This window comes from Oncorhynchus kisutch, linkage group LG22, assembly GCF_002021735.2.
Source record: "Oncorhynchus kisutch isolate 150728-3 linkage group LG22, Okis_V2, whole genome shotgun sequence".
NCBI classification, from domain to species: Eukaryota; Metazoa; Chordata; class Actinopteri; order Salmoniformes; family Salmonidae; genus Oncorhynchus; species Oncorhynchus kisutch.
The window spans coordinates 39771415-39785401 of record NC_034195.2 but is presented as its reverse complement, the minus strand read 5'-3'; positions in this window follow the sequence as shown (position 1 = coordinate 39785401).

The following is a 13987-nucleotide window of genomic DNA, read 5'->3' as shown; positions in this document are numbered from 1 at the left end:
CGAAACCGTTCTGTCTGGTGCAGATACAAACACTCAACATAAAACAATCACCCACAAAACACAGGTGGGAAAAGTCTACCTAAGTATGATTCTCAATCAGAGACAACGAACGACACCTGCCTCTGATTGAGAACCATACCAGGCCAAACACAAAAACACAACATAGAAAAAGGAACATAGACAACCCACCCAACTCACGCCCTGACCATACTAAAACAAAGACATAACAAAAGCACTAAGGTCAGAACGTGACAAGAGAATGATTTATTTCAGATTTGATTTCTTTCATCACATTCCCAGTGGGTCAGACGTTCACATGCACTCAATTAGTATTTGGTAGCATTGCCTTTAAATTGTATAACTTGGGTCAAACTTTTCGGGTAGTCTTCCACAAGCTTCCCACAATAAGTTGGGTGAATTTTGGCACATTCTTCCTGATAGAGCTGGTGTAACTGAGTCAGGTTTGTAGGCCTCCTTGCTCACACACGCTTTTTCAGTTCTGCCCACACATTTTCTATGGAATTGAGGTCAGGGCTTTGTGATGGCCACTCCAATACCTTGACTTTGTTGTCCTTAAGGCATTTTGCTACAACTTTGGAAGTATGCTTGGGGTCATTGTCCATTTGGAAGACAGATTTGCGACCAAGCTTTAACTTCCTGACTGATGTTTTGAGATGTTGCTTCAATATATCCACATAATTTTCCTCCCTCATGATGCCATCTATTTTATGAAGTGCACCAGTCCCTCTTGCAGCAAAGCATCCCCACAACATAATGCAGCCACCCCCATGCTTCAAGGTTGGGATGGTGTTCTTTGGCTTGCAAGCCTCCCCCTTTTTCCTCCAAACATAATGATGGTCATTATGGCCAAACAGTTCTATTTTTGTTTCATCAGACCAGAAGACATTTCTCCAAAATGTACAATCTTTGTCCCCATGTGCAGTTGCAAACTGTAGTCTGTTTTTTTTATGGCGGTTTTGGAGCAGTGGCTTCTTCCTTGCTGAGCGGCCTTTCAGGTTTTGTCGATATAGGACTCTACTGTGGATATAGATACCTTTGTACCTGTTTCCTCCAGTATCTTCACAAGGTCCTTTGCTGTTGTTCTGGGATTGATTTGCACTTTTCGCACCAAAGTACGTTCATCTCTAGAAGACAGAGCGTGTCTCCTTCCTGAGTGGTATGACGGCTGCGTGGTCCCATGGTGTTTATACTTGCGTACTATTGTTTGTAAAGATAAACGTGGTACTTTCAGGCATTTGGAAATTGCTCCCAAGGATTAACCAGACTTGTGGAGGTCTAAAATTCTTTTCTGAGGTTTTGGCTGATTTCTTTAGATTTTCCCATGATGTCAAGCAAAGAGGCACTGAGTTTGAAGGTAGGCCTTGAAATACATCCACAAGTACACCTCCAATTGACTCAAATGATGTCAATTAGCCTATCAGAAGCTTCTAATGCCATAAAATCATTTTCTGGAATTTTCCAAGCTGTTTAAAGGCACAGTCAACTTAGTGTATATAAACTTCTGACCCACTGGAATTGTGATACAGTGAATTATAAGTTGTCTGTAAACAATTGTTGGAAAAATTACTTGTGCCATGCGCAAAGTAGATGTCCTAACCGACTTGCCAAAACTACAGTTTGTTGACAAGAAATTTGTGGAGTGGTTGAGAAACGAGTTTTAATGACTCCAACCTAAGTGTATGTACATTTCCGATTTCAACTGTACATAAGTACTCAGACTCTTTGCTATGAGACTTGATATTGAGCTCAGGTACATCCTGTCTCCTTTGATCATCCTTGAGATGTTTCTACAACTTGATTGTGGTAAATTTAATTGATTGAACATGATTTGGAATGGCACACATCTGTCTATACAAGGTCTCACAGTTGACAGTGCATGTCAGAGCAAAAACCAAGCCATGAGGTTGAAGAGATTGTCCGTAGAGCTCCGAGACAGGATTGTGTCGAGGCACAGATCTAAGGAAATGTACCAAAACATTTTTGCTGCATTGAAGGTCCCCAAGAATACTGTGGCCTCCATCATTCTTAAATGGAAGAAGTTCGGAACCACCAATAATCTTCCTAGAGCTGGCCGCCTGGCCAAACTGAGCAATCGGGGGAGAAGGGCCTTGGTCAGGGAGGTGAACAAGAACCCAATTGTCACTCTGACAGAGCTCCAGAGTTCCTCTGTGGAGATGGGAGAACCTTCCAGAAGAACAACCATCTCTGCAGCACCCCAACAATCAGGGCTTTATGGTAGAGTGGCCAGATGGAAGCCACTCCTCAGTAAATGGCACATGACAGCCCACTTCGAGTTTGCCGAAAGGCACCTAAAGGACTCTCAGACTATGAGAAACAAGATTATCTGGTCTAATGAAACCAAGATTGAATTCTTTGGCCTGAATGCCTAGTCACGTCTGGAGGCAACCTGGCACTATCCCTACGGTGAAGCAGGGTGGTGGCAGCATCATGCTGCGGGGAACTTTTTCAGCTGCATAGACTTTCTTGACAAGTCAGGATCGAGGGAAAAGATGAAAGCAGCAAAGTACAGAGAGATCCTTGAAGAAAACCTGCTCCAGAGCGCTTAGGACCTCAGACTGGGACAAAAGTTCACCTTCCAACAGGACAACGACCTTGAGATGCCCAGCCAGAGCCCAGACTTGAACACAATTGAACATCTTTGGAAAGACCTGATAATAGATGTGCAGGGATGCTCCCCATCCAACCTGGCAAAGCTTGAGATGATCTGCCGAGAAAAATGGGAGAACTCCCCAAATACAGGTGTGCCAAGCTTGTAGCGTCATACCCAAGAAGTCTCGAGGCACTAATTGCTTCCAAAGGTGCTTCAAAAAATTACGGAGTAAAGAGTCTAAATACTTATTTATGTAAATGCAATATTTCAGTTCTTTGTTTTTAATACATTTGCTCAAATCTATTAAAAACAGTTTTTGCTTTGTCATTATGGGGTATTGTGTGTAGATTGTTGAGGAAAAAAACTATTTAATCAATTTTAGAATAAGGCAATAACGTAACAAAATTTGGAAAAGGTCAAGGGGTCTGAACGTTCCGATTTCACTGCAGACCACATGTAGATTTTTCATCTTAATAAAGACTTTCTAAAGTGCCCAAATTCTTAATTTTGTTATGTCCCTCCGTGCATCCTCTGTGACTTCCAGGAAGATTTCAACCCAACAAAATATATCCAGGTTTTCACCATTATTGTAATGCTCATGTTATTAGTGATTATTTTAAGGTAAAAACAACAATCTGTCCTTCATTTTAAGGTCAACCCGGTTACATGAACTGAACTCTCGTTTTAATATGGTGAAACCATTCACTTTCAAATGTATTTTTTCAAAGAACATCTAATTGCCAAATCATAGCATAAAATCAGTTGAGCTGTTTTGGCCTTTTTCTGGTGTTTGGGGGTGGAAATCTGAACGGGTCGAGCATAACAACCCTGTTACCCAAAAATATACAGGCTAGATATGCTTGAATTTTTTTAGGTAACGCTTTACATTAAGTTGCCCCTATTACTATTTATTTACACAGTAATAACTGTAGTAATGACATAGTAGTGGAATGACATAGTAATACGGTTGTAGCTGTTTCAGTTTTTACACAATTGTAACAAGGAATGTGTAATTACATATCCACTTGCTTAATATTACTACATATTTCTTGTTCCACTATGTAAATAATGTTTTGTAATTATACATTATAAAGTCACCTGTGAATACTACAGTTATTCACAGGTTACAGGTTACAGTTATTAACTTGAACTTGAACCAAAATCTGACCTTGTTACATGTTACTACAAGGTGCCACTACCATTGAATCCACATGTAATACCAGAGTTTATAAATAGGCTTAGACCTGTTAACAACAATTAAAACAAGGAACACCCTGTCATTAACTACCAGCCATGTTCAGTTAATTTATTACTATGCTATGACCTGGCTCAAAGGCTATACCAAATCAAATGTAATGAAAGAACGATATAGTTACATAGGAGATACTTGAAGTTATCATGTACCTACCCAGAAGCAAGCAACTTGATATAAAGTGAATCCCAGTAGAGTATAACCTTTGTAATTACTATGCAGTTACAATGTAACAACCTTTGCAGACAATAGGCTAACGAGGAGAAATGATGAGACAGGACAACATTAGGTATAAACCTTTTAGTTACATTGTTCTTACAATGTAACAATCTTTATCAACCAACTCTGTAATTACAATGTTGTTACAAGGGATATACATGTATTTACAATGTACTTACCCAGGAGCAAGCAACTTAATGTGAAATCAAGTGACATTTAAATTACTTTGTAGTTACAACCTGACAACCTTTTCAGATAATATGCTAACCAGGAGAAAAAGGAGACCAGATACATTTTTCAGTTGGACTTTTCTTTAGGAATCTGACATTTTTTTCTTCCATTTTCGCCTAAAATGACATACCCAAATCTAACTGCCTGTAGCTCAGGACCTGAAGCAAGGATATGCATATTCCTGATACCATTTGAAAGGAAACACTTTGAAGTTTGTGGAAATGTGAAATTAATGTAGGAGAATACAACACATTAGATATGGTAAAAGATATCATCTTTGAAATGCAAGAGAAAGGCCATAATTAGGCACAATTTAGATTTTGGCCACTAGATGGCAACAGTGTATGTGCAATGTTTTAGACTGATTCAATAAACCATTGCATTTCTGTTCAAAATATTGTATCAAGACTGCCCAAATGTGCCTAATTGGTTTATTAATGCATGTTCAAGTTAATAACTGTGCACGCTCCTCAAACAATAGCATGGTATTATTTCACTGTAATAGCTACTGTAAATTGGACAGTGCAGTTACATTAACAAGAACAACTTTCTGCCCATAGCAGATGTGTCTATGTCCTGGGAAATGTTCTTGTTACTTACAACCTCATGGTAATCACATTAGCCTATGTTAGCCCAACCGTCCCGTGGCGGGGACACAGATCACTAAGATTCATATTCAAACCATTGAAATTCAATTTCCCATTTCAGACTCAAAGCAAAAGCCATATTAGTTAGTAAAATATACTAACACAGGTTGGTAAAGCTAGCTAGCATTTCCCCATTACACCTATTCCCCCAGAAACTTACTATAGTAATTTTTTTTACCTCTTGATATGTCTTTTTTATTATTGTTGAACATTTGCTCTTTATGACAGAATGTTAAAATGTGTTCACCAAGTTACACATCTAAAAAGGCACCGAATTGGTGGAACGACCCTGCTGTTTTATAAACAGCATGACAAAGCTCCATTCTCCCATTAATCCATGCTGACAGACCCAACAAGAAAATTATGCACCCTCACATCTTTCAACAGAACACAGGGTGTTGAAAATGCCCTGTCTTCCCTCATTATGCAGTCCTGTACATCAACCTTTAAGCAATTTGGCCTTGGGTTAGGTCTCCTCCCATTTCGTTTGGAACTGTATCACAGGGAGTGTTCTCAAGCTCCTGTCTGACTGATGTCTCGGCCTTCATGAGCCTTAACCAACCAAAACACAGTATTGGCCGGGTTACGTGGGTCTGTCTGTCTGTGAGGTCAACGATTCTTACAAGGGATGCCACCCATAGAGACAGCAATGCCCACTCAGCGTACCAGTGGGTGGTCTCTCTACCCAAGCAGGGCACCATTGTGGTTGAGAGAGCAGTTTGGGGCTGCCCGTCATGCCCACAGTAAATGTGTTGAGAGATACATTGCCTATCACTCTGTAAAATGACTTTCAAAAGCACTCTATGCTTTTCCGTTACACTCTATAAGCCATCTACCAGTAACTAACAACCCCCAACATTAAATACATTGATGTTTTGTCCTCCAACAGCCTGAAGGTCCCTGAGGGTGCTATGTGAGCAGTATTCACTGTGCAGTAAGTATACGCTATGTGAAAAAGCTGGTGTTTTGGCAGAGGTGGCGACTGTGGGCTGGAATGGAAATAATCAGTTGAAGCTGGCTGTAGTAAAGAAGCTGTAGTTCTGAACCGAAGCCTTGTGCTCCCCAGAGGGAGATATGGTTCTCACCATACTCTCATTCTGTTAGCTTTCAGCCTGACACTAAACCTATTGTGACTAAAAGGAATCCAGCTAACATTTTATATCTCCATGAGGAGAACAAAAGTGGGATTTACCAGTGAAGGAAAATGGCATCAATAGGTTGCCATGAGGAAGAAAAGTAAGAAATTCATCAATTGTCTTCACGATCGTGAAGGTCAATGACAACACAAAAAAATGCCTATGAACTGGGGACATGCACAACTATTGTGAGTGGATTGTAACAAAAACCATACAGTAAATGAAGATCCTACATCCATCTTTTTATAGAGGGTGTCTCTGTCTGTTATAACTTTGAAAAAATTGCTCAGCCTGTAGCATACAGAACTGCATTGAACCCTACTGCCATGGAAACTAAAACCCTTATCAAGCCAAACAGTAAACCGTTGACCCAAAGTACCCTTTAAACTTCTGATACCCTGATATCTCTGCTATTGCTGGTCAACAGGAGGCAGATTACATTAGAACTTGGACCATGGAAACTAAAAGAGAAATCTCATTGTGCAACTCAAGGTATGTACAATATTTTCCACAGACCCTTCTGTTATTTATAGTCTGTTGCCTATCATTTGACAGGCCTGTGCAGCTGCACAGGTGAATTACACTTTGAAATGGACATACAATGCCATTTTGAAGTGTATACCAGGTGAATAATGTACTAAAGCATCATAACCCTTTTAATGAAGCTAATGTTAACATAGCAAGCAACCGCTTTGATGATACAGCCTAGCCAGAGAACAAGGCTGAGGATCAACATAGACTGCCTTCTCTAAAATCAGAAAACATAGGCCTAAATACCTATTTAGCATGATACCATATCATCTATGTAATTGTATACAATTCAACAGCACAAGCCATCTTCCCTGACCCTGTACTTACTCATGCATTATAGAGACATGAGACATTCAGGAGATCCCCAAAACAGTATCCATGACCTTGTATCACTTCTTTAGTGTTTCACCCTCCCCACTCCCATATGACTGATGAATGAAGTTGTTATCGCTATAAGATATGGCCTCTCCCAACATCATATGGTATAGGAGTTAGCTTTATCATTTACATTATATAAACACATCTGTCATTGTCAATAGCCTACAGTAAGTGTGAGGTTGAAACTGAGAAACCACTGCCAATGAGAAAGTAAACACCTGGTGTGGAGAGAGCCTAGGAGACAGGAACCGGTGGAGTAAGTAAACACCTGGTGTGGAGAGAGCCTAGGAGACAGGAACCGGTGGAGTAAGTAAACACCTGGTGTGGAGAGAGCCTAGGAGACAGGAACCGATGGACTAAGTAAACACCTGGTGTGGAGAGAGCCTAGGAGACAGGAACCGGTGGAGTAAGTAAACATCTGGTGTGGAGAGAGCCTAGGAGACAGGAACCGGTGGAGTAAGTAAACACCTGGTGTGGAGAGAGCCTAGGAGACAGGAACCGGTGGAGTAAGTAAACACCTGGTGTGGAGAGAGCCTAGGAGACAGGAACCGGTGGAGTAAGTAAACACCTGGTGTGGAGAGAGCCTAGGAGACAGGAACCGGTGGAGTAAGCAGCCTGAAACCCTGTGTGGAGGATAAGTGTCGTCTGTGGCCCCTCCACCACATGGAGCCACAGGGCTTAAAGACTGAGTAAGTCCAGAGTTTCTAATGGTGCTTTCATAACCATTTGTGCTCTTACCCTGCATTGATTCCTTCAACAGCAGTTACTATTCATTCCTCTGCTCCATTATGAAAAGAATGGTGAGGCAAAGAAAGAGTCCAGGTCGTTAAGAACATTGAAGCACTTGGAATTGGTTACAAAACTCTGTTTGAGAGTTACGGTGGTCCATAGCTCCAGGAGGAAGTATTTATAGTGCCAGAAAGTAGTTTGATCTCCAATATACTTATCCTTTGAATCTGAGGATTATGTGGCTATAACAAATAAGAACCAGTTAGGTAGCATATGGGACAGCTATTTTGAAATTGTTGTGTAGCTTTTTCCAGTCTTCATTTGAGTGAATTGAATCAAGCTCAATTTCAAATCAGTAGATGTTGTTCTGATTGGATAGCTCCGTGGCCTCTCAAGCATACCTAAGCAGACCCGAGACCTTAACACAGGATAAATCCACATACAGAATTCTACATGTGCAGTATTTCCAGCGAAACTATTTAATCAGTACTTTTGATGCTGGAAATGTTTTACACTCACACAGGAACACTGAAGCGAAGCTTCGCTGTTCACTCCATTCTGTTCCCAGGACATTTTAGACTGAGATCTGGGGGAAGTAATAAACTATTTATTTGGGCTAAAGGCTGTAGAATAAATCATCCTTACATCCTTCATTTCTTACCGTTGAATACCAAAAGATGACAAGCTTTTAAAGCTGTGTTTACCCACACCCTATTAAGGAGGGAGGTTTTCAGATCTTGGTTGGTTAACCAAGTCTACTGCACAGAGACACTGACATACTGCTGACTCCAAGGGAAAAACACAATCAATTCAAGTTGTATAGTCCAGGAGGAGGGATACATAGCTACAGTTATTTCTCATTAATCTGTACTTGATTTCAGCTATTTCCATTGTATACACACTAAACACGCCATCAATGGATCATCTGACTTCTTAGGTCTTCCATCTTGGCATACTGTATATCCTGGCAAACTGCATGTCATTGAGGGGCACTTTGTGGGAGTTGAGATACTGTCTGCAGACCTATTAAACTGGGCATATTCCAAATCCAAGTCAGGTCAACAAGCAGACAGTGCCAGGGTACAGCAGTATCTCAACATTGAGGGTGAGAGATCAAACATTATATTTGGCAATAAAAATATTTCCATGTCAAAAGTTCACAACGGTACTTCATTCACAAGTCACCATGTTAATCATGGCCTCTGCATTCAGACAGGTCACACAATCTACAAAATGACGTTGGCTATCGTTTCTGGTGCACCTGCAAACCTCAACATAAATCAAAGCCATGGCTGGAATGTTAGATCATGGAAACGGGGAGAATAACAGTACATTGGTGTGAGATATCTTCAAAATGATGAGACAGAACAGTAGGTTGATATGCAAGCATTGAGACATCTGGTTCTAGTCATTCATACAGCAGCATGGTGGGTTGACTACCAGATGAAGTGTTCAAATCTAATTTAATATGTTACAATTAAATTAGATATGTTGCAAGTTATAATAAAGTAAAGATATCACATGGATTGTCTGAGATAACAAGAGCCTTTTACTTCAACAGATAACCTGCCGTGACAATGCCTACAGTCCAGTACATTAAATATAGAAAAGTGAAATATAGTTGTTCCCTCTCTAAACCTTTATACTGTCAGGTAGAGCTTTTGTCCTGCTTTCAGCAGTGTTTACACAGAAAATACACGTATTTGATCATAAAATAAATATCATGGTAGCCTATAACAAGTATAAAAACAGAGGTATAACCATGCTCCATTCTTTTTAGTCTGAAATGGAAATTTATGGCAAAAATGTACTGACACATTGAGCATGACAGAGGTATGCATGATATGGATCAAGATACTAAAAAAGTTGTGAGTTTAGGCTGTGAATTTAACCTGACTATGTAAAGTAATTCAACCAAGTCTGATAATATATGAACAAGTGCCCTCTTGTGCAAATGAAAAGATTCTAAGAGGGGAAAAAAACACTTTTATGTGCTGAGTAAAAATGCTGACTATACTACATCGCAGAAAGAGTGGTATCTGACTTTGAGATACCTTTTGAAGTTGAAAATGCATTTAACAACGACCTGAATCCACTGACCCAGGAAGTCCTTCTAACCAGTCAAATGGGAAATATGACCCATCGGGACGTGGTAACGAGCTGAGGCAGAATATAATTAAAATAACATATAAAGTCTGTACGATCTGCGAGAAGGAACAGGAACTATTTCATCTGGCTCGCTATCAGCGTTATAAATCAATCAATTATTTATGGCTGGGCCTGTAAAGAATATAGTGAAGAATTTCATTTTTTACATAGGAGCACATTTTGAAATGTAGAAGGGACTTAAAGGAAGTTGTCTTGAACAGTTGAGGAAATAATAGAGAGTACCCAGTTGCCCCCTGTCAACAGTAAGTGACATCATCAGATGTAGGGTCCAACGGCCAACAACCAGACAGGAATATATTTTTAGTGGAATTACTGTATATTGGCTTCCAGGAAAGTGCTTTACATTCAAATCACTCAGTGTTATACAACGCTCTTCCTCACATGCATCCAAATAATACTCATCCTTATCGTCTTCTTAGATGTGATACCTGAAAGTGCAAACCATCGCATTTAACTATGGAAAGGTGACTGGGAATATGGCAGAATAGAAACAGTGTAGTTATTCTCTCCGTAAGACAATAAAACAGGCAAAACGTCAGTATAGACACAAAGTGGAGTCACAATTCAATGGCTCAGACACGAGATGTATGTGGCAGGGTCTACAGACAATCACATACTACAAAGGGAAAACCCTCCACGTCGCAGACACCAACGTCTTGCTTCCGGACAAGCTAAACACCTTCTTCGCCCGTTTCGAGGATAACACAGTGTCACCAACGTGGCCCGCTATCAATAACTGTGGGCTCTCCTTCTCCATGGTTGATGTGAGTAAGACGTTTAAGCGTTTTAACCTTCGCAAGGCTGCCGGCCCAGATGGAATCCCTAGCCGCGTCCTCAGAGCATGCGCAGGCCAGCTGGCTGTAGTGTTTCCGGACATATTAAATGTCTCCCTATCCCAGTCTGTTGTCCCCACATATTTCAAGATGTCCACCATTGTTCCTGTACCCAAGAAAGCAAAGGTAACTGAACTAAATGACTATCGCCCCACAACACTCACTTCAGTCATTATGAAGTGCTTTGAGAGAGTAGTCAAGGATTATTTGCTTACCGCCTCAATAGTTCCACTGACGATGCAAACGCAAACGCAATCGCACTGCACACTACCCTGTCCCATCTGGACAAGAGGAATACCAATGTAAGAATGCTGTTCATTGACTACAGCTCAGCATTCAACACCATAGTACCCTCCAAGCTCATCATTAAGCTCGAGGCCCTGGGTCTGAACCCCGCCCTGTGCAACTGGGTCCTGGACTTCCTGACAGGCCGCCCCCAGGTGGTGAAGGTAGCAAACAACACCTCCACTTCACTGATCCTCAACACTGGGGCCCCACAAGGATGCGTGCTCAGCTCCCTCCTGTACTCCCTGTTCACCCATGACTGCGTTGCCATGCACACCTCCAACTCAATCATTAAGTTTGCAAACTACACAACAGTAGTAGGCCTGATTACCAACAATGACGAGACAGCCTACAGGGAGGAGCCCTGGGAGTGTGGTGCCAGGAAAATAACCTCTCACCCAACATCAACAAAACAAAGGTGCTAATCGTGGACTTCAGGAAACAGCAGAGGGAGCATCCCCTATCCACATCTATGGGACCGCAGTGGAGAAGATGGAAAGCTTCAAGTTCCTCGGCGTACACATCACTGACAAACTGAAATGGTCCACCCACACAGACAGTGTGTTGAAGAAGGCGTAACAGCGCCTCTTCAACCTCAGGAGGCTGAAGAAAGTTGGCTTGGCACCTAAAACCCTCACAAAGTTTTACAGATGCACAATTGAGAGCATCCTGTCGGGCTGTATCACCCCCTGGTACGGCAACTGCACCGCCCGCAACCGCAGGGCTCTCCAGAGGGTGGTGTCGTCTGCCCAACGCATCACCGGGGGCAAACTACCTGCCCTCCAGGACACCTACAGCCCCCAATGTCACAGATAGGCCAAAAAGATCACCAAGGGCAATATCTACCCAAGCCACTGCCTGTTCACAGAGAGACTGGAAAATATATTCTATCTCAAGGCCATCAGACTGTTAAATAGCCATCACTAGCATATTAGAGGCTGCTGCCCTATATACATAGACTTGAAATCACTGGCCACTTTAATAATGTAACACTAGTCACTTTAATAATGTTTACATATTTTGCATTATTCTTCTCATATGTATATACTGTATTCTATCCTATTCTACTGTATCTAAGTATATGCCGCTCTGACATTGCTCGTCCAAATATTTATATATTCTTAATTCCATTCCTTTACTTTAGATTGTTTGTATTGTTAGATACAAGCATTTCGCTACACCCGCAATAACATCTGCTAATCGCGTGTATGTGACAAATACGATTTGGCTTGATTTGATTTGACCATGACTGTAAAACACATTTATTGTGGAAAAACAACAACAATTACACTGCTGCCAATACATTTGACAGTTTTGCAAAACCATCCCACTGGGCACAGACGTCATTTCAACATTTGGTTGAGTTGTCAACTGACATGAATTCATTGTGAAAACAACAAAAACATTCACCATGTCAAAAAAAGAAGACTAAATTCCATTAAGTTGATTTCTTTTTGCAAATCCAATCAGTTTTTCACGTTATTCAATGTCATCACATGGGAAGGAAATAATGTTGATTCAACCAGTTTTGCCCAGTGGGAAGTGTCTGCTTAATTTGGAGTCATTACAATTTATAGTGCCCTCTACTGGGGGGATCTATGAGATGTATTTTTATATAGGGAAAACTAATGATCTCATCCCTCCATTCCATCCTCCACCTCATCAAACACCCTCACCTTTTCACACAAAACTGGGCAAGGGACCAGTTGTAGAACAAAAAACAGACAACCTGTGGAAATATGGTGTACGTCAAAACCCCAGCAAAATGACATGACTCATTGGAGGTTGAGAGCATGATGTCATGTGGGAGGACTGACGGTGTCATGGTGCGAAATGAGTGGCACACCAGGCATGACCTCATTACCTATGACCTTACACTTCAGTCGGGAAACATTTTAGTACAGTCAAGTAAACACATTCACACTACTCCCCCACTTTCCCATAATATCCAGTGGGAATTGTCATTCTTCAAACAAAAAAAGTGCCATGTTACACCTTACCATGCTACGATGCTGTAGTGTAGTGTTTAAGGGACAACAAATACTTGGCACATGTAACAGTATAACTTTTGACCGTCCCCTCGCCCATACCCGGGCGTGAACCAGGGACCCTCTGCACACATCAACAACAGTCACCCACGAAGCATCGTTACCCATCACTTGCAGAGCAAGGGGAACCACTACTTCAAGGTCTCAGAGCAAGTGACGTCACTGATTGAAACGGTATTTAGCGCGCACCACCGCTAACTAGCTAGCCGTTTCACATCCGTTACACACACACCTTGACGAATGTAGAGTTTTCAACATATACAAATCCGAGGTGTGAAAAATGTAGAACTAACAACAAAATGAATGGGAATTTTAAATGTGAAATTCCAATGGCTCTAGTTCATCTTGAGGCTTTTCTGGTTGTATTTTAATGTGGGTACAGGAGGACAGCGCATGAACTACAAAGTCCTGTTTCTGTATAAGGGAGGGGTGCTACAGTTCAGGTTCACCTCTGGTTAGCTTGCACAGCCAAAAATCATAAGCTAAGTTTAGTTTGGTTTAACAAGCCTTAAAGACACACTCCAGCTATTTCTGAACTATTCCTGTTGAAAAATCCCACGGCATGTTTAAGTACAGTAATGTACACACACTTAAGGGTAAAAAACATGTTTTTTTGTTGCAAAATAGTGTTTTTTGTAGACACAAGCGCAAACTTCATGAAGGAGGCCATTCAAGGAGTTGGTCTAATGGTGCCTCGTGATGTCAGCGGTCTCCCATTACTTGAGGAACAAGAGCTATGTCAGAGGACACCAGGGACACTAACTGAGATGAGCCGTTAGTTAAGTAAAACAGGTGATAAATTAGCTAAAAAGGAGACTGATGTAGGACTTTAAACTGTTTATCTTAAAACAGGGCTGTGACATGATTGAAATAACACCTGTAATTAATTTCTACATG